Here is a 22,908-nt window from a genome sequence, read left to right as displayed (position 1 = left end):
AACTCGAACCCAAAACAATAAAGTAGATGGCAACGGGATCATACTTATCAATAGTTACCTTAAATGTAAATGGGTTGAGTGCCCCCAACCAAAAGACAAAGACTGGCTGAATGGATACAAAAACAAGACCCCTATATATGTTGTCTACAAGAAACCCACCTCAAAACAAGAGACACATACAGACTGAAAGTGAAGGGCTGGAAAAAGATATTCCATGCAAATAGAGACCAAAAGAAAGCAGGAGTAGCAATACTCATATCAGATAAAATAGACTTTAAAACAAAGGCTGTGAAAAGAGATAAAGATGGGCACTACATATTGATCAAAGGATCAATCCAACACAAAGATATAACAGTCATAAATATATATGCACCCAACATAGGAGCACCACAATATGTAAGACAAATGCTAACAAGTATGAAAGGGGAAATTAACAATAACACAATAATAGTAAGAGACTTTAGTATTCCACTCACACCTCTGGATAGATCAACTAAACAGAAAATTAACAAGGAAATACAAACTTTAAATGATACAATAGACCAGTTAGACCTAATTGACATCTATTAGGACATTTCACCCCAAAACAATGAATTTCACCGTTTTCTCAAGTGCACACGGAAGCTTCTCCAGAATAGATCACATCCTGGGCCATAAATCTAGCCTTGGTAAATTCAAAAAAATTGAAATCATTCCAAGCATCTTTTCTGACCACAATGCAGTAAGGTTAGATGTCAATTCCGGGAGAAAAACTGTTAAAAATTACAACATATGGAGGCTGAACAACACAACGCTGAACAACCAACAAATCACAGAAGATTTCAAAAAACAAATCAAAATATGCATAGAAATGAATGAAAATGAAAACACAACAACCCAAAACCGATGGGACACTGTAAAAGCAGTGCTAAGGGGAAGGTTCATAGCAATACAGGCTTACCTCAAGAAACAAGAAAAAAGCCAAATAAATAACCTAACTCTACACCTAAAGCAACTAAAGAAGGAAGAAATTATGAACCCCAGGGTGAGTAGAAGGAAAGAAATCTTAAAAATTAGGGCAGAAATTAATGCAAAATTAACAAAGGAGACCATAGCAAAAATTAACAAAACCAAAAGCTGGTTCTTTGAGAGGTAAATAAAATTGACAAACCATTAGCCAGACTCATCAAAAATCAAAGGGAGAAAAATAAAATCAACAAAATTAGAAATAAGATGGAGAGATCACAACAGACAACACAGAAACACAAAGGATCATAAGAGACTATTATCAGCATCTATATGCAAATAAAATGGACAACTTGGGAGAAATGGACAAATTCTTACAGAAGTACAACTTTCCAAAATTGAACCAGGAAGAAATAGAAAATCTCAACAGGCCCATCACAAGCAGGGAAATTGAAACTGTAATCAGAAATCTTCCAACAAACAAAAGCCCAGGACCAGACAGCTTCACAGCTGAATTCTACCAAAAATTTAAAGAACTAACACCTATCCTACTCAAACTCTTCCAGAAAATTGCAGAGGAAGGTAAACTTCCAAACTCATTACATGAGGCCACCATCACCTTAACACCAAAACCTGACAAAGATGCCACAAAAAAAAAGAAAACTACAGGCCAATATCACTGATGAACATAGATGCAAAAATTCTTATCAAAATTCTATCAAACAGAATCCAACAACATGAAAAAGATCATATATCATAACCAAGTAGAATTTATCCCATAAATGCAAGGATTCTTCAATATCCGCAAATCAATCAGTGTAATACACCACATTAACAAATTGAAAAATAAAAACAATATGATTATCTCAATAGATGCAGAAAAGCCTTTGACAAAATTTAACATCCATTTATGATAAAAACCCTCCAGAAAGCAGGAATAGAAGGACCAATCCTCAACATAATAAAAGCTATATAAGACAAACCCTCAGCAAATATTATCCTCAATGGTGAAAAATTGAAAGCATTGTCCCTAAAGTCAGGAACAAGACAAGGGTGCCTACTCTCACCACTACTATTCAACATAGTTTTTGAAGTTTTGGCCACAGCAATCAGAGCAGAAAAAGAAATAAAAGGAATCCAGATAGGAAAATAAGAAGTGAAAACCTCACTGCTTGCAGATGACATGATCCTCTACAAAGAAAACTCTAAAGACTCCACAAGAAAATTACTAGAGGTAATCAATGAATATAGTAAAGTTGCAGGATATAAAATTAACACACAGAAATCCCTTGCATTCTTATACACTAACAATGAGAAAACAGAAAGAGAAATTAAGGAAACACTACTTTTCACCATTGCAATGAAAAGATTAAAAAAATTAGGAATAAATCTACCTAAAGAAACAAAAGACCTATATATAGAAAACTATAAAACACTGATGAAAGAAATCAAAGAGGACATAAATAGATGGAGAAATATACCATGCTCATGGATCAGAAGCATCAATATAGTGAAAATCAGTATACTACCCAAATCAATCTATAGATTCAATGCAATTCCTATCAAGTTATCAATGGTATTATTCACAGAACTAGAACAAATAATTTCACAATTTGTATGGAAATACAAAAAACCTCAAATAGCCAAAGCAATCTTGAGAACGAAGAATGGAACTGGAGGAATCAACCTGCTCGACTTCAGTCTCTACTACAAAGACACAGTCATCAAGACAGTGTGGTACTGGCACAAAGACAGAAATATAGATCAATGGAACAAAATAGAAAGCCCAGAGATAAATCCATGCACCTATGGACACCTTATCTTTGACAAAAGAGGCAAGAATATACAATGCAGAAAAGACAATCTCTTTAACAAGTGGTGCTGGGAAAGCTGGTCAACCATTTGTAAAAGAATGAAAATAGAACACTTTCTAACACCATATACAAAAATAAACTCAAAGTGGATTAAAGATCTAAACGTAAGAGCTGAAACTATAAAACTCCTGGAGGAGAACATAGGCAAAACACTCTCCGACATAAACCACAGCAGGATACTCTATGAGCCACCTCCCAGAATATTGGAAAAAGCAAAAATAAACAAATGGGACCTATTTAAAATTAAAATCTTGTGCACAACAAAGGAAACTATAAGCACAGTGAAAAGACAACCTTCAGAATGGGAGAAAATAACAGCAAATGAAGCAACGGACAAAGAATTAATCTCAAAAATATACAAGCAACTCCTGCAGCTCAGTTCCAGAAAATTAAACGACCCAATCAAAAAAATGGGCCAAAGATCTAAACAGACATTTCTCCAAAGAAGACATACAGATGGCTAACAAATACATGAAAAGATGCTCAATATCACTCACTATCAGAGAAATGCAAATCAAAACCACAACAAGACACCATTACACACCAGCCAGGATGGCTGCTATTCAAAAGTCTACAAGCAACAAATGCTGGAGAGGGTGTGGAGAAAAGGGAACCCTCTTACACTGTTGGTGGGAATGCAGGCTAGTACAGCCACTATGGAGAACAGTGTGGAGATTTCTTAAAAAACTGGAAATAGAACTGCCATATGACCCAGCAATCCCACTCCTGGGCATACACACTGAGGAATCCAGATCTGAAAGAGACACGTGCACCCCAATGTTCATCACAGCACTGTTTATAATAGCCAGGACATGGAAGCAACCTAGATGTCCATCAGCAGATGAATGGATATGGAAGTTGTGGTACATATACACAATGGAATATTACCCAGCCATTAAAAAGAATACCTTTGAATCAGTTCTTATGAGGTGGATGAAACTGGAGCCTATTATACAGAGTGAAGTAAGCCAGAAAGTAAAACACCAATACAGTATACTAACGCATATATATGTAATTTAGAAAGATGGTAACGATAACCCTGTATGCGAGACAGCAAGAGAGACATGGATGTATTTAGCAGTCTTTTGGACTCTGTGGGAGAGGGCGAGGGTGGGATGATATGGGAGAATGGCATTGAAACATGTAAATTATCATATGTGAAACGAATCACCAGTCCAGGTTCGATGCATGAGACAGGATACTCAGGGCTGGTACACTGGGATGACCTAGAGGGATGGGATGGGGAGGGAGTTGGGAGGGTGGTTCAGGATGGGGAACATATGTACACCCATGGCAGATTCAAGTCAATGTATGGCCAAGCCAATACAATGTTGTAAAGTTAAATAAATAAATATAATTTAAATCAAAAAAATAAAAAAGTATTCAAGGTTTAGATCACAGTAAACCTCAAAATACATTCCATTTTTACTCACTGGACAATAGAAAAATACTTAAGAGTTTGAAACTAGATTGCAACATGTTTTATCTTTATAAGATTATTCTGGGACCACTGATCTGTTTTATAATAAGAAGTGTACTTCAACTGTCTTTACATTATGCTATAATTATCTTTGTATATATCAGTTTTATTAACTAGAATCCAAAGATTGTTAAGAGAAGAAATTATTCTTATTTTTTCTAGTAATTAAAACACCTACCATGATGTCAGACTCATAGTAAGTACTCACAAGCTATTATAAATTATTTCTTGGATTCAGGTACATTCAAAACTATAAATACTTATGTAAATCTCAAATAGTTTCATAAACTGTTTAGCAAAAAATTCCAGTTTTTTTCTTTACTCCTTTTTTATAGTAATAGCTAGAATGTACTTCTCATTTCCTTCTTTAAATATTTCATCTTTTATTCAGTATCTGCAAAGTAAATTTTAAATTTGGGGTACAAAATAGAGAAATCATAGTCTAAGTTTGCTAATCATAGAGGACGGTCTTCCTTTTAACACCATCCATTCATTCCTGGTTCAAATTACAGATGCAGAAAAATCTGTTCTTTACTCAGATATTAGGGACTTGAAGATGCCTTTTGATCAAAAAGGTACAATTGAAATACACAAGCTAGACTAAAGAAAGCCAAGGAGGTCATCACTATCCCTTCTGCCAACAGCAGACAACTGAATATAGCTGAGCAGAGGTATTAGATATTTCATTTCTACCTTGACTATCTGAAACACAGCATTCACATGAGCAATATGCTATCTTCAGTAACTGCTGTTCATCTCTTAGTTTGTATGCAAATTTCTACTAACTAAAATAGTGCCATCTTTTTTGTTTCCCCCATAAATCCAGACTTACATGTGAGCCTCAGCTCCCAAAGACCAGCAACATCTCAGGCCTGTCAACAGTCACACAAGCCAAAGTAGGTCCACATAACAGCACAAGGGAAACACCTTGATTAGTGTAGAACAGCAGGGGAATGGATCCTCAAAGAATTCAATTCAGAGATGCCAAGCAGGCTGATTAAAAAAATAATAATAATAAGCAGGGGTTTCCATGACTAAACAGAGATAAATATCTCTCAACAGTAGGTGGTGCAATGCACAAAACATGCAAAATAAAATTGCTTCCAAAGTATATTTCTTATACCCTGATGATAATGTTTTGGAATTTCTTAAGATCACTTTTAAAGAATGCAGAAAATGTATAAAGAATAATTCATGATACTTCCCTTAAGGGAAATCATAGTCCAAAAACTGAGTCAGATATGCAAACCTTAATCATTAATGTGATAATTTAGGTTTTGTAACAGAGTTACATAGAGGATTTACTGAAGGCTGTGGAGGGAGTTGATTGCCTAAATGCTTCTAAGTAGGAAAGACAGTAGGGAGGGCTTCAGAGAAAAAGAAGGTGTTAGTTGTTTGATGGATGAATAATGACTTTTCAAGTGATAAGGGGAAAAACTATTTTAGACAGTAAAAGCAAACTGCACAAAGGCAGAAGGGTATATATACCCTGAGAAGCATCTGCTGAATTCCAAGTAGCTTCATGGGCTAAGCTGTAAAGTAAGACAATAGAGGAGAGAACATGAACTTTGATGTAAGACAAGCTCACAACACTGACCCACCACACAGTAGCTGGTTGTTTCAGAACATATTAAAGAACTTAGCTGAGTTTTATTTGTTAGAAGAAAGGAATAGTAATTTCTGTGTGATCTTCTGGGGAAGATGAAACAAAAGAGCCATCTAAACTATTTTCACAGGAGGTAAATAAGATGTTCCATTTATGATGTTACTATCATCTTCACCAGTGTCATCACCTTCAGACTGGGGAAGTAGGCTCTGGGAAGGTCTGTGTTCTACAGTGATTATATGTGTAGGACACATTTAAAGACTTAAAATAGAGAAAAACAAACGTGATTGTTTTAGGAAAATCACTCTGACAGCATCCAAGAAAATGGGAAGGACTAAGTCTGGAATCAGAAAAAACAGTGAGAAGACAGTGGCAGTAACCCTGTAAATATGAGTACAAAACTGAGGCAGTAGGTACAGAACTGAGAGGCTAGGTGTTGAGATAAGGAGAGGAGGTGTTACCGTGTTTACTTTTTCCCTTCTCTCTTCCCCCTTTGCAAAGCTTTAGTGATTTATGAAAGCCTTCTGACACAAAGTCACCACTGAAGTTGCTGTGGTTACAGTGAGAAGGAAGAAAATACGGTGGATCTTTTCTTCCTGTCCCATTCTGAAAACAGTAATTTTATCACTCTATATTCCAGAATGTTGTGTTATAGCTAATCTTCTGCCAGGTAAGTTTTCTGTTCTAGCTTTCCAAGAAAATATAAGGAATAACAGGAAGCCTGTAACTCAGACTTTACCTCTTGCATTCATCCAAGATATTGAAGTCAGTACATAATGTGTGATAAAGAGCTTCAAGTGATGCAACAGTGAACAAGAAACAGTCGACAAATGTATGAATATGTTTGTCAGGCACTGCCATTGTCACTCAGAGCAATATAACTATAAAAATTCTTTCATAACCAGCATTGTTTGCTTGTCAAAAAGGTTTAGTTTTCAGAAAGCAGCAAGATAACAGACTTTAAAGGAAGTTCACACACTTCTTCCTCTAAGCCTGCTTTAAGTTTTATTTGATTATACTTTGTTTAAATTCATAGCATTTCTTAGTTACTATATTTCACTCATACTGTTCACATGGTTCCTGGGGTTCTCAAGACAAGAATGCTGAAGTGGTTTGCCATTCCCTTCTCCAGTGGACCACGTTTTGTCAGAACTTTCCACCATGACCCATCTGTCTTGGGTGGTCCTACATGGCATGGCTCATAGTTTCTATGAGTTAGACAAGCCTGTGGTCCATGTGACTAGATCAGTTAGTTTTCTGTGATTGTGGTTTTCATTCTGTCTGCCCTCTGATGGAGAAGGATAAGAGATTTATGGAAGCTTCCTGATGGGAGAGACTGACTGAGGGGGAAACTGGGTCTTGTTCTGATGGGTGGGGCTGTGTTCCCTGCCTGCTATTTACCTGGGGCGAAACTTTGGTGGAGGTGATGAAGATAAAGGCGACCTTCTTCAATAGGTCCCAGGCATGTACTGCTACACTCAGTGGCCCCAACGCTGCAGCAGGCCACCACTGACCCACACTTCCACCTAAGACTCCTGGACACTCCCAGGCAAGTCCAGGTCAGTCTCCTGTGGGGTCACTGTTCCTTTCTCTTGGGTCCTCCTGTGCACAAGATTCTGTTTGTGCCTCCAAGAGTCTGTTTCCCAGTCCTGTGTAAGTTCTGGTGGCTCCATGATGGGGTTAATGGTGACCTGCTCCAAGAGGGCTTATGCCACACCCAAGTCTGCTGCACCCAAAGCCCCAGCCCCTGTGTCAGTCCACTGCTGACCTGTACCTCCAGGGGAGATACTAAGATACAGTTTTATCTGTGGGGTCTCTGGGTCCTGGGGCACACAAGGTTTGTCTGAGCAAGCTGAGCATCTCTGGCAGGGGTGGGGTTGGATTCTAAACGTGAATTCACCCCTCGTCTCGTTGGGGCTTCTCCTTTGCCCTTGGACATGGGGTATCTCTGCAAAATTGCTCCAGCACCTCGCAGCAGCCACTCTAGTGCCTACGTCTTGCTGGGGCTTCTCTGCCCTTGGATGTGGGGTATCTTCTCACAGCCGCTCCAGCGCTGCACAGTCGTGCATGAAGTCCCCAGGTTTGTAGGTGCCCAATATACTATGGGAGATCAGTGGAGAAATAATCTCAGAAAGAATGAAGAGATGGAACCAAAGCAAAAACAACACCCAGTTGTGGATGTGACTGCTGAAAGAAGCAAAGTCCGATGCCTTAAAGAGCAATGTTGCATAGGAACCTGGAATGTTAGGTCCAACAGTTCAGTTCAACTCCTCAGTCGTGTCCAACTCACGTTACCGCATGGACCACACACACCAGCCCTCCCTGCCCATCACCAACGCCCAGAATTTACCCAAACTCATCTCCATTGAGTCGGTGATGCCATCCAACCATCTTGTCTTCTGTCATCCCCTTCTCCTCCTGCCTTCAATCTTTTCCAGCATCAGGATCTTTTCAAATGAGTCAGCTTTTCGCATCAAGTGGCCAAAGTGTTGGAGTTTCAGTTTCAACATCAGTCTTTCCAATGAACACCTAGGACTGATCTCCTTTAGGATGGACTGGTTGGATCTCCTTGCAGTCAAAGGGACTCTCAAGAGTCTTCTCCAACACCGCAGTTCAAAAGCATCAATTCTTCTGTACTCAGCTTTCTTTATAGTCCAACTCTCACATCCATACATGACCACTGGTAAAACCATAGCCTTGATGAGACAACAGGAGATGACAGAGTGACCGTTGACATTTTAGGAATCAGTGACCTTAAATAGACTGGAACAGGTGGATTTAACACAGATGACCATTTTACCTACTATTGTGGGTAAAAATCCCTTAGAAGAAATGGAATAGCCCACATGGTCAACAGAAGAGTCTGAAACCCAGTACTTGGAGGCAATGTCAAAAATGACAGAATGATGCCTGTTTGTTTCCAAGGCAAACCATTCAATATCACAGTAATCCAAGTCTATGCTCCAATCAGTAATGCTGAAGAAGCTGAAGTTGAACGGTTCGATGAAGACCTACAACACCTTTTAGAATTAACATCCAAAAAAGATGTCCTTTTCATTATAGGAGAATGGAATGCAAAGGTAGAAAGTTAAGAAACAACTAGAGTAAGAGGCAAATTTGGCCTTGGAATACCGAATGAAGCTGGGCAAAGGCTAATAGAGTTTTGCCAAGAGAATGAAAACTGGTCACAGCAAAAATCCTCTTCCAACAACACAAGAGAAAACTCTATAAAAGGACATGACCAGATAGTCAATGCTGAAATCAGATTTATTATATTCTTTGCAGCCAAAGATGGAGAAGCTTTATACATTCAGCAAAAACAAGACTAGTAGCTGACTGTGGCTCATATTATGAATTCCTTATTCCAAAATCAGACTTAAATTGAAGAAAGTATGGAAAACCACTAGACCATTCAGTTCAGTTCAGTTCAGTTCAGTCGCTCAGTCATGTCTGACTCTTTGTGACCCCATGAATTGCAGCATGCCAGGCCTCCCTGTCCATCACAAACTCCAAGAGTTTACTCAAACACATGTCCATCGAAGAGGTGAGCCATCCAGCCATCTCATCCTCTGTCGTCCCCTTCTCCTCCTGCCCCCAATCCCTCCCAGCATCAGGGTATTTTCCAACGAGTCAACTCTTCGCATGAGGCGGCGAAAGTATTGGAGTTTTAGCTTCAGCATCAGTCCTTCCAATGAACACCCAGGACTGATCTGCTTTAGGATGGACTGGTTGGATCTCCTTACAGTCCAAGGGACTCTCAAGAGGCTTCTCGAACAACACAGTTCAAAAGCATCAATTCTTCAGTGCTCAGCTTTCTTGACATTCCAACTCTCACATCCATACATGACAACTGAAAAAATCATAGCCTTGACTAGATGGACCTTTGTTGGCAAAGTAACATCTCTGCTTTTTAACATGCTGTCTAGGTTGGTCATAACTTTCCTTCTAAGGAGTATGCGTCTTTTAATTTCACGGCTGCAATCACCATCTGCAGTGATTTTGGAGCACACAAAAAAAAAGTCTGTCACTGTTTCTACTGTTTCCCCATCTATTTGCCATGAATTATGGGACCAGATGCCATGATCTTAGTTTTCTGAATGTTGAGCTTTAAGCCAATTTTTTCACTCTCCTCTTTCACTTTCATCAATAGGCTTTTTAGTTCCTCTTCATTCTCTGCCATAAGGGTGGTGTCATCTGCATATCTGAGGTTATTGATATTTCTCCCAGCAATGTTGATTCCAGCTTGTGCTTCTTCCAGCCCAGCATTTCTCATGATGTACTCTGCATATAAGTTAAATAAGCAGGGTAACAATATACAGCCTTGATGTACTCCTTTTCTTATTTGGAACTAGTCTGTTTTTCCATGTTCAGTTCTAACTGTTGCTTCCTGACCTACATATAGGTTTCTCAAGAGGCAAGTCAGATGGTCTGGTATGCCCATCTCTTTCAGAATTTTCCACAGTTTATTGTGATCCACACAGTCAAAGGCTTTGGCATAGTCAATAAAGCATAAATAGATGTTTTTCTGAAACTCTCTTCCTTTTTTGATGATCCAATGGATGTTGGCCATTTGATCTCTGGTTCCTCTGCCTTTTCTAAATTCAGCTTGAACATCTGGAAGTTCACAGTTCACGTATTGCTGAAGCCTGGTTTGGAGAATTTTGAGCATTACTTTACTAGCGTGTGAGATGAGTGCAACTGTGCGGTAGTTTGAGCATTCTTAGGGATTGGAATGAAAACTTGAATCTATTTCTCACATCCACTCTATGATTGTAAGGGATTTGATTTAGACCATTCAGGCGTGATCTAAATCAAATCCCTTACGATCACACAGTGGAAGTGAGAAATAAGTTCAAGGGATTCGATCTGATAGACAGAGTGCCTGAAGAACTATGGACAGAGGTTCGTGACATTGTACAGAAGACAGGGATCAAGACCATCCCCAAGGGGAAAAAAAAAAGACAAAAAACAAAATGGCTGTCTGAGGAGGCCTTACAAATAGCTGTGAAAAGAAAAGTGAAAAGCAAAGGAGAAAAGGAAAGATATACCCAGATGAATGCAGAGTTCCAAAAAATAGCAAGGAGAGATAAAAAAGCCTTCCTCGGTGATCAATGCAAAGAAATAGAGGAAGATAATAGAATGGGAAAGGCTACAGATCTCTTCAAGAAATTAGAGATACCAAGGGAACATTTCATGCAAAGATGGGCTCAATAAAGGACAGAAATGGTAGGGACCTAACAGAAGCAGAAGATACTAAGAAAAGGTGGCAAGAATACACAGAAGAACTGTATAAAAAAGATCTTCATGACAAAAATAATCACGATGGTGTGATCACTCATCTAGAGCCAGACATCCTGGAATGTGAAGTCAAGTGGGCCTTAGGAAGTGTCACTATGAACAAAGCTAGTGGAGGTGATGGAATTCCAGTTGAGCTATTTCAAATCCTACAAGATGATGCTGTGAAAGTGTTGCGATCAATATGCCAGCAAATTTGGAAAACTCAGCAGGGGCCACAGGACTGGAAAAGCTCAGCTTTCATTCCTATCCCAAAGAAAGGCAATGCCAAAGATTGTCAAACTACTACACAATTGCACTCATCTCACACACTAGTAAAGTAATGCTCAGAAAATCTCCAAGCCAGGCTTCAACAGTATGTGAACCATAAACTTCCAGATGTTGAAGCTGGATTTAGAAAAGGCAGAGGAACCAGAGATCAAATTACCAACAGCAGCTGGATCATCAGAAAAGCAAGAGAATTCCAGAAAAACATCTATTTCTGCTTTATTGATTATGCCAAAGCCTTTGACTATGTGGATCACAACAAACTGTGGGAAATTCTTAAACAGATGGGAATATCAGACCACGTGGCCTACCCCTTAGGAAATCTCCGCAGGTCAGGTAGCAACAGTTAGAACTGGACATGGAACAACAGACTGGTTCCAAATAGGGAAAGGAGTATGTCAAGGCTGTATATTGTCACCCTGCTTATTTAACTTATATGCAGAGTACATAATGAGAAATGCTGGACTGGAAGAAGCATAAGCTTGAATCAAGATTGTGATGAGAAATATCAATAACCTCAGATATGCAGATGACACCACCCTTATGGCAGAAAGTGAACACGAACAAAGTGCCTCTTATCCAAGTGAGAGAGGAGAGTGAAAAAGTTGGCTTAAAACTCAACATTCAGAAAATGAAGATCATGGCATCTGGTCCCATAATTCATGGCAAATAGATGGGGAAACAGTAGAAACAGTGACAGACTGTATTTTTCTGGGCTCCAAAATCGTTGCAGATTTTGATTGCAGCCATGAAATTAAAAGATGCTTACTCCTTGGAAGGAAAGTTATGACCTACCTAGACAGCATATTAAAAAACAGAGACATTACTTTGCCATCAAATGTCCATCTAGTCAGGCTATACTTTTTCCAGTTGTCGTGTATGGATGTGAGAGTTGGACTATAAAGAAAGCTGAGTACAGAAGAATTGATGCTTTTGATCTGTGGTGTTGGAGAAGACTCTTGAGAGTCCCTTTGGCTGCAAGGAGATCCAACCAGTCCATCCTAAAGGAGATCAGTCCTGAATATTCATTGGAAGGACTGATGTTGAGGCTGAAACTTCAATACTTTGTCCACCTGATGTGAAGAACTAACTCATATGAACAGACTCTGATGCTGGGAAAGATTGAGGGCAGGAGGCGAAGGGGACCACAGAGGATGAGATGGTTGGATGGCATCACCGGCTCAATGGACATGAGTCAGAGTAAACTGGGGGAGTTAGTGATAGATAGGGAGGTCTGGTGTGCCGCAGTCCATGGGGTTGAAAAGAGTCGGACACGACTGAACGACTGAACTGACTGACTGATATTTCTAATCAGCGTGTACAGTTGCTAAAAGCAGTAAACATTTGCTCCTTGGAAGAAAAGCTATTACAAACCTAGACAGCATATTATTAAGAAGAAACATCACTTTGCCACCAAAGGTCCTTAGAGTCAAAGCTATGGTTTTTCCAGTAGTCATCTTATGGATGTGAGAGTTGGATGAATAAGAATACTGAGAGCTAAAAAACTGATGCTTTCAAACTGTGGTGCTGGAAAGGATTCTTAGGAAAACCTTGGACAGCAACGAGATCAAAACAGTCAATCCTTTAGGAAATCAACCTTGAATATTTATTGGAAGGACTGATGCTGAAGTTGAAGCTCCAATACTTTGGACACTTGTTGTGAAGAGGTTCATTGGAAAACACCCTGATGCTGGGAAAATTTGAGAGCAGGAGGAGAAGGGGATGACAGAGGATGAGATGGTTGGATGGTATTACTGACACATGGGCATGAGTTTGAGCAAATTCCAGGAGATAGTGAAGGACAAGGAAGCCTGGCATGCTGCAGTCCATGGGGTCACAGAGTCGGACATGACTGACTGAAAAATAGCAATGACACATTATCACATAAGACTGACTTCACCTGTTTTATTTTTGTCTTTGCTCTCTAAATGCTTATAATCTAATAGCAGGGCAGACCATCAGTAACTAAGTGCAAATATTGGAGAAAATATATATAGTATATATTTTATATTTTTTTCATTCTTACTATAGATATTTGAGGTTTATTTATTCCTCTCTAAATTAAGTATATTGTTACTGTATTTATCCAAAACTAATTAATTCAGCTTTTTTCCACCACCATCATTGAATTAGGCAATCCTGCTGATAGGGAGTGTAACACACCATAAGAAAATAATTTTGAGATGGTTTAAATTCATACTTGTGAAAATTAATGACTGTGTAAGGAGAAAAACATGCTTCCAGCAAAGAAGCGAACACAGAGATAATTAGAGAGCATTCAATAATATAAAACTAATATTTTATGACTTGTATTCATGTTCTTCCATTTGATGATTGTTTCAAAGCTTAGTAAAGGATATGTTACCAATTAGTTGCTTTCTAAATTACATTCAACTGAAAAAGAAACTGTCAAACAACTGAAAAAATTGTAGGTGATATAGAATATTTTCACGTATAAGAGGTGTTCCTTAGTATAAAGAACAAGTAAGATGTCTCTTGGTTTCAAAAATCTTATTATACCAAGATGTCACCCATCTCAAATTTATATTCCCTATGTATGAAAAAAATGCTTAGAAAAAATAATTATTTCCAGCTGCTCTTTGGACTCTATGAATGAGGTAGGTATGAATATAAGAATATATTAAAATTTCTTGATTTAGGCAATACATACGAAATTATATAAGGGCAAAGGTAAATATCATTCCACATACACAGCCCTTATTTCCATTTCCATAGAACTATGAGACTGTTATTGTTAAATATTCTCATAGACTAAGATTCTCACACCTCTTTTTTTTCACTAGTCAGTACACATAGAGCTGGGCTTCTTCTGGAGAAAAAAACGGCAACCCACTACAGTGTTTTTGCCTGGGGAAACCCATGAACGGAGAAGCCTGGCAGGCAACACAGGGTTGTAAAGAGTCAGACACTACTAAATGAAACACACATAAAATTTTATATAAATTGTGATCATTTACACAATGTTTATGCTATTTTCTTTTACATAGTTGCCTCATCTTCTTTATTGCTTCTGTTTCCTCCCTCTATATCGCACCTTCACCACGGTCCTAACCAAAGACCTAGGTAATGTGTTGAAATCATCCGAGTATAAAAAAAATCTCTATTTTCCATGGTGTAAGTGACATATACTCATAGGTAAACTTGCATGGGATATTTTACGTTATTTATAAGGGTATATTCAAAATAACTCATGCCTCTCTGTGTGCTTTTTCACTCGTCGATAACATGAAAATTGCAAATCACTCCAGGTTATCTGAGTTAAATGACTCCATCACATTCTATGTTGTAAATGTACCATTATATGTTTCACCCAAATTTCATGATTCTAAGTTTATGAAATAATAATAGCATTTTAATTTTTAAAAGATTTTGAGATACTGATTTAGTAAAGCGTTTGCTCAGGTTCTCATGTTTGAACACTTCTTTCCTTTGCACTGATCTCTAAGAAGAACCTTCTGTTGCCAGGCCTGAAGTCAGCCTGGGAGTGAGTGTAAAGGGAAAGTATGCAATTTTAAAAGTAAATAAAACATGCAGATAAGTTTGAGTTGACTGCAATCAAATTTCATCTCAAAAATTTTGTGACTCAATTCAAAATAACATTGATGTGAAATGGAAAAAAAAAAAAAGTTATGTACTTAGCATACATTTCAGAAAGTTCCAGGAGCAATTTAAATGTTTGAAGTCTGGCATCACAAAGTGCAGGGAAGTCCTTTCTGAAATTCCTCTTCTCTTCATGTTAGATTCTTGGCTCATTTGCATTTAACTTTAAACTACTACCATCACATTAATGGAGGAAATTGAGTTAATAGGATTCTAATTGTTTTATTAATTGCTAAAGTCACAAGTTTGATATAAAATTATATATTCACGATTTACTAAAATTTCAAAGGGAATTTTTCATGGTATACAGAATTAAAAATATGCATGCCAAGCATTACAAAGGAGTTATTTGATTCTACAATTCTGTCTCTGCCACTGACTATTTGAATAAATCTAAGCAGAGTATCTGTCCTCCATCTATAAGATGAATCAACTCTACCAGTTCTGAGAGTAAAATGAGGTGAGGTGTATGAGTCTGCTTCATGTATCTACAAACAGTAAATAGAGAATAACACTTTCACGAGGTAGTCATTGCAGAACAGACATAAGAACACTGCCAAACTTCCAATCACTCATTTAACAAATAGATTCTGAATATTTCTAGATACCATAAGTGGAACTAGAACTAAAAAAGAGAGTGGGCCAAACAATAATGAATAAAGAAAAGTGTCTCCCTTCAAGAAGAACTTCTGTGTCACATGTGTATATACAATGTTATAACAATTTAAATCCCTTTTAAGGGATTATAAGGAGTTACACCCAAAGAGGTGTGTGCTTATGTAAAACAGAGAAGCAAAGTTTCATTCAGGCAGATGGAATAAAATCAAAGCTTGAAACACTGACAAGGATAATTTACTTAAGCTCTTTTGAGCCGTTCTTCAAATGTAAAAATAGGGAAAATAACACCTTTCTTACAGTATTACTTTAATAACAAAATTAAAAGATAATATCTACCCATCCATGCATCTATCTACTTATCTATTCATCCATCTATCCATGCCATATACTGGAAAATAAACGGATCATTCTTCCTTTGTATATGTATTTTTAATTCTTAGATTAGCAATTCTCAAATGTGATTATTTCAAAAAAGTGTCAAAATTCTTTCTTGTGCATGGAGATGAAAAAGACCTTAGTTGGATTTCCCTACACACATTTTCTTTTTTTTCCTTTGTTCACAAACCTTTATTGATAACTTTGCTGGGTTCTATGGGAGGGAATCAATTAACAAAAATAAAGGGATATCATTGCCAACAAGTGGAACAATTGGAGACACACACACACACACACACACACACAAATCATTCAGTGCACAATTATATTTAACATGGCTGTCTCTCAAAGGAACACACTGCAACCTCAAAGTCAATGTTACTTCCACTTTATTTTCAGCATGTGTTTAGTTGCCATATCAAATTTTATATTTTACTCACTTATTTGTCTGTGTATTTATGACTGCTCTTAAGATGTTAACAGCGGCTTGTGGGGCCTCCCATAGTATGTGATCACACTTTAAGTACGTTGCAATGTCCTTTCTATGTTACAAGGCTTCTACCATATTTTCCTCTATTTTTGTTCCTGGTCTGATGCACATTTTCATGCTTTGGTAGCACTGAGCACAATGAAACTGTTAGTTGCTCAGTCGTGTCCAACTCTTTGTGACTCCATGGACCGTTAGCCTGCCAGGCTCCTCTGTCCATCGGATTTTCCAGGCAAGAATACTGGAGTGGGTTGCCATGCCTTTTTCCAAAGGATTTTCCTGACCCAAGAATCGAACCCAGGTCTCCTGCATTGTAGGCAGATTCTTTTCTGTGTAAGCTACCAAAGTCACAGTAGTCATTTCAGTTTAGGTTTTCTAAGTTACTTAATCGCGTCCTATATAAAGACTTCTCTTTTATGTTACAGAAAAAAAAAAAAAACCCACTATATTTTATTTTAATCTTCAAATACTAGATAGATATATATCAATGGAAATATTTTCCAAGCTTAGATTTTGTTGAAAGCTTTGGTGTCTATGTTGAACCACTGTCCCTCTAAAGTTCATTTAAGAGGGATAAAAAAGGCTCCACAGCTGCATGAAGGGATCTTAAATGTAAGTGGAAAGAATTGTGGAGATACAGAGGGAGAAGTCACTAAGTCTTTAATATTTTTGGGAAAGGGGATGAACATGATCCGATTTCTGAAAAGATAAGGCTAAAAAATTAGCCTTAATTCTGCAGTATCTAAGTATAGTCCTGCAAAACCAGTTGCCCACTGTTTTCATTTTTAGACATCTTTTATCAATGGACAAGATGAAGTGAATGGGGAAAAAAATGGGTAACCATAAAAATTATTTAAAGGGGTTGCAAGAGACTGATGGTGAACATAAACGGGCCTTGACTAGTGCAGTGATGTTGGCAATAGGAAGACACTAAGACTAGTAAGTATTTCAAAGGCAGTACTGATAAGATTTGAAAACTACTTGGCTATTAGATAAAAGAAGAGAAAAAAGAGAATTCCTAGCTTTGAACATGGGCTTCAAAAAATATTTTAGATTGAGTGAATTAGAATACAAATATCAATATATATTTAATTCAGCTAAGATAGCACCTATAGAAAAACTTATATAAGCATTTGTATCAGAAAATAGGAAGGGTCTAAGATTTCTAGTCTAACTTCTCATATTTACAATCTAGAAAAAGAAAAGCAAATTAAACTTAAAGCAAGAAGAAGTAATAAAACAAAAGATTAAAAAATAATCCAGAACATGTTTCTTTGAAAGAGCCATAAAATTAGTATACCTCTAGCCACACTAATATTTAAAAAGGAAAAGTTATAAACTATAATACTAGAAATGAAAGGGGGGGGCTATCCTTACAAATCTTACAGTCATTAAAAGGTTATAAAAGGAAAATATTTTCATCAACTCTACACCAATAACTTTGACAACTAAGGTGGAAAGGACAGAAGTCATCAAACCCCAGGTCTCCCAGGTTTATTCTGAGAATTAAACACGATCTTGAGATCATTCAGAAAAAGCACAGAGGAAGGTATGTAATAAATGCTAAATGAATGATATCAATATATGATTATCATTTTATTGTTTTTACTGCTACTAAAGTAGGAAATGGCAACCCACTCCAGTATGCTTACCTGGGAACTACCATGGATAGAGGAGCCTGGTGGGCTACAATCTACGGGGTCGCAAAGAGTCAGACACGACTGAGCACGAAGCACAACAGCAAGAGAAAATACCCAAATTCCAAGAGGCTGTCAAGATACAATGACATCCACATCCAGGTTTGTCTGTTCTTGTGCATGCGTGCATGCATGCTAAGTCACTTCAGTCATACCCAACTCTTTGCAACTCTATGGACTGTAGCCTGCCGAGCTCCTCTGCCCATGGGATTCTCCAGGCAAGAAATACAGGAGTGGGTTGCCATGCCCTCCTCCAGGGGATCTTCCTGACTCAGGGATCGAACTCACCTCTTATATCTACTGCATTGGCAAGCAGGTTCTTTATCACTAGGGCCACCTTGGAAGCCCCTGTCTATTCTATTCTTACCTCCAACTATGAGGAGAAGCACCCTGCTATGACCAGTGCTCACCAAGTAAACCCTAACAAGATCTGGTGGTGTTTTTGCACAAATTTCAAAAAGGGACTGCCTCTTGGATGACAAATCCCTAGATAGTATTCATGATTACCAAGCATATCACACACCAGAATTCTTTATATGCTCACCTAATGACCAAGTGTCTTTGAACAAGGCAAGAATTTCAGAAACACACAGATGTTTGAAAGGTGTCCTGTGTCCTTCATGGCACTGTGACACAAAATGGGCCAAAGCAAAACCTTTGCATTAGTCATTGCCTCTCCACTTATATGCCCATGTGCAAACAAAAGGATTGTTATTCTTTGTCATTTGAGCCCAGGACTTTGGGCCAAAGGCGGACAGGCTGCTCATGGGGGAAGGTGTTTTAGGAAGTGCAAACTGCCCCAGAAAATACTACATTTTCTAATGTCAGAAGGCGGGAGGGACCAGGGTTTCTTGAAGAAGCACAAGTCCCTCAAGCTCATTCTTGTACAAGGAGCAGGGCTGGGTGAGGGAGGTGAGGAAGAAAGTGAAGGACAAGAGGGAATAGCCGTGGGGGCAGGATTCTGAGAGGGAGCAGAGTGGTAAGATTTCCAGTTGGATGACAATTTGTGGAATCTGAAGAGCAAAAGAAAAACATACTATGTGACATTTATTGATGCTAATCCAGATTGCAATTTATATTTTACGTTAGATGGTATTGGGAGCATATGTATAGTAGTGTCATAACATAAAATCAATCCTAGATTTTTCACATTTTGTTGTTTCTTAAAGTTGAATGCACAACGTACTAAAAGTAAAATATTTTTTCTCAAAAAAGGTATTACTTTGATGTATCTTTCATCCACTGATGTCCTAAAATTTCAGAGCATAACTACTTTGGAAAAAAATTAAAACTACAGAAATGTATGTATACAAAACTCATAGATGAAACCATTTCACCTGTATTAAATCCAAAGGCACAGCAAACCTGGGATCCAGCAGTTCAGCCCTGTCTTTCCCTCACATTTATGCGGTGGCTCTGCAGTGGTCCATTGCTAGTAGTTTGATGTACGAGTCTCTCACCCAAGCCTGGCTCTGGCTCTCAACCGACTACTCTGGACTTGTTTCAGTTGCGTTATGATCTGTTCCAACCAACCTCACTCTTCTCTCCCCCTTTCTTTTTCCTTCCATATTAGAAGGAAAATAAAAGTCTCTCTTGCTACTCTGATCCTATCTGATACCACTACATGGTATTTTGCTTTCCATTAATATCTACATTTATTATACTTCTTGCTGCCATGGCAACCAACCACTTAAAGTAAAATCCTAGATACCAGGTTTCTCATTTTCAATAGATAATCTGCACTGTGCACTTTATCTCCCTCCCCATTTTAGGCCTGAAAATCTCAGTATAATCCAACCTATACTTCTCTAACAGAATCTCTTTCTCTCTTTTTTTTTTAACGTTTTTTGAGCAACAATAAATGTATTTATAAAATAGCATCAAGTTTTTAAACAAACAGGAGAAAGGATACTCCTAAACACTTTCACTTTTTGCTTCCAGGAAAGGTAGTGCAGGGGTCCCTTTGATTACTAGAAACAAATAACTTGTGACTTCCGGAAATTATACAACTGTCTTCACATTACAATAACATGAGGACTTTCAAAACAAGCACTGTGACATATTTTTGGGTTTTAGTTTGATAAATAACCTTATGCAATCTGCTATAGTTACATAAGCACAGGCCACTTAGAGATAGAATTTAATTTGTTTCATATAAGACAACTTATACAACTTCCTCCAAAATTTCACTGAAATTCAACCAGCTTATTTTTTAGGATTTTATTTCATTTATCCAGATAATACATATCCTATCTAGTCAGCTGTGACGAAATGACCTTTCCCATTGCAGAGTCTTTGTGTCCTACTATTTGACTTACGAGCTAGGATTTCAGTAGTTTTGTTTTCCAAGAAGTACAACAAACAGTTTATCTTTACCCACAAAGGAGAGACAAGCAGAATTCTTCAAGAATGATGTGAGCTCTCAGAGCAAATAGCCTCTTCTGAGAAAATAGTTTATATGGACAAGAGAGATGATTGGATTTTCACAGAGAACTATGAAGCCATTTACCATAAAAGAGAAAAAAAAAATAGGAGCACAAGGAAACTGTAATTTAGGCTTATATAAAGGACAGTGAAGTAATAAACTAAACTTATATACAAAACAATGCCAAGAGTATGCCTAGTATAACTAGAATGTGTAGCTTTATAGTTTAAATATTTTCTAAACTTTCAAATAACTTTTAAAAGAGAGAGATGTATTGTGAATTTATAAATATCTATTTCATCAGAAACACACAATTTCGGTCAACTTTGAGTAGATATTTATACTGCATACTATCTAAATATCTAGATTTTATTCAAATCAATATTCTTGATGTTTTTATGCACAAAGCCAAGAAATCTGAAGTTTCCAATTATCTTCAGGTATGGAGTATCTGTGTGTGGAAATTTCCTGCCTTATAAGGTGAGGGGTCACAACAGAAATCAGTGTAGTTTGGCACACTTAGTGTTTATTTTTGTCTAGTCTAAGACATGACCTTCCTTACCTGTCAAATCCTCAAATATTAATCAGCAAGGACCTTGGAGAAATTAATGCATTTTATACCTTCTTTTATTCTACTGTATAATGAAAAATCCTTGCAATAACTAACTTACCCTCTTCCTAATAAAATTTTCATTTCAATTATAGGTTATTTTTATTTTGGAAATTTTTGTATATACTTATGTCAGACCAAGATTTTCTATAGCAATACCAGACATGGTTGTGCTGGTAGAAGGATAAGTGGGTTTGAAGGCAGAATGCACAAAGACAGACATGGTTTAGCACAACTCACTTTCCATTTGCATATCAAGTGCAAAAGTGTATTTGAACATGCTCTAGAAAGAATATGGTTTTTCATCACTTCTTGCTTTCCTTGTTTCACGCTAAAAGAAACACAAATTTAATGTATCACATTTCCTATACTGGGACACAGTAGAGTTGTTGGCAGTGAAAGTTTCAAAAGGAAAAGGATTACAACGTAAACAATAATCAGGTAGACGTGGTCTCTTTCTTCTTTCAAAGGGACTGAACTGACAAACTCTAATCATTTTTCTTTCTTCCCTTCCCTGTGGCAGGGAATCATTTCACAAATACTTGTGAAATAATGATTAGAAAGACATGATTATAATTCAATATCCTTACAAGTGTACTGCTAATGGAGATAAGCGGGGCAGGGGGTGGGGGGTTGTGTGGGGGAGTAGGGAGAGACATGAATTAAGAAAGATCAGTCTATCGTATCATGAGCTTTCCTAGTGTTTTAGTGCCAACCCTGATACTAGCGCCCTTCATTCTGTCTAAAGCGTTTTCTTCATAGAGGAAAAAAAAACCTATAAAAAATCACAGGGTTGAGATTAATAAAAGAGAAAAATGTTACTGTATCTGTGAAAATTCTTGTGATCACTGCCTTTTTTTTTCTTCTAGTATTGCTGAAATATAATTGACATATAGGACTGTAAAATTTAAGGTGTACAGCATGATGATTTGACTTACAAACATCATGAAATGTTTATCACAAATTCCGTAAACATTTATCATCTTATATTGATGAGAAATCTGTATACGGGTCAGTTAGAGCTGGACATGGAACAACAGATGGGTTCCAAATAGGAAAAGGAGTACGTCAAGGCTGTGTATTGTCACCCTGCTTATTTAACCTATATGCAGTGTACATCATGAGAAATGCTGGGCTGGAGGAAGCACAGGCTGGAATCAAGATTGCCAGGAGAAATATCAATAACCTCAGATATGCAGATGACACCACCCTTATGGCAGAAAGTGAAGAAGAACTAAAGATTCTCTAGATGAAAGTGAAAGAGGAGAGTGAAAAAGTTGGCTTAAAGCTCAACATTCAGAAATCTAAGATCATGGCATCTGGTCCCATCACTTCATGGGAAATAGATGGGGAAACAGTGGAAGCAGTGTCAGACTTTATTTTTCTCGGCTCCGAAATCACTGCAGATGGTGATTGCAGCCATGAAATTAAAAGATGCTTGCTTCTTGGAAAGAAAGTTATGACCAACCTAGACAGCATATTAAAAAGCAGAGACATTACTTTGCCAACAAGATCCGTCTACAAGGCTATGGTTTTTCCAGTGGTCATGTATGGATATGAGAGTTGGAACTATAAAGAAAGCTGAGTGTGGAAGTTCAATTCTTCCCC

The sequence above is a fragment of the Muntiacus reevesi genome, chromosome 4, assembly GCF_963930625.1.
Source record: "Muntiacus reevesi chromosome 4, mMunRee1.1, whole genome shotgun sequence".
NCBI lineage: Eukaryota > Metazoa > Chordata > Mammalia > Artiodactyla > Cervidae > Muntiacus > Muntiacus reevesi.
The sequence above is the reverse complement of the archived record's forward strand: the minus strand, read 5'-3'. Positions refer to the sequence as shown.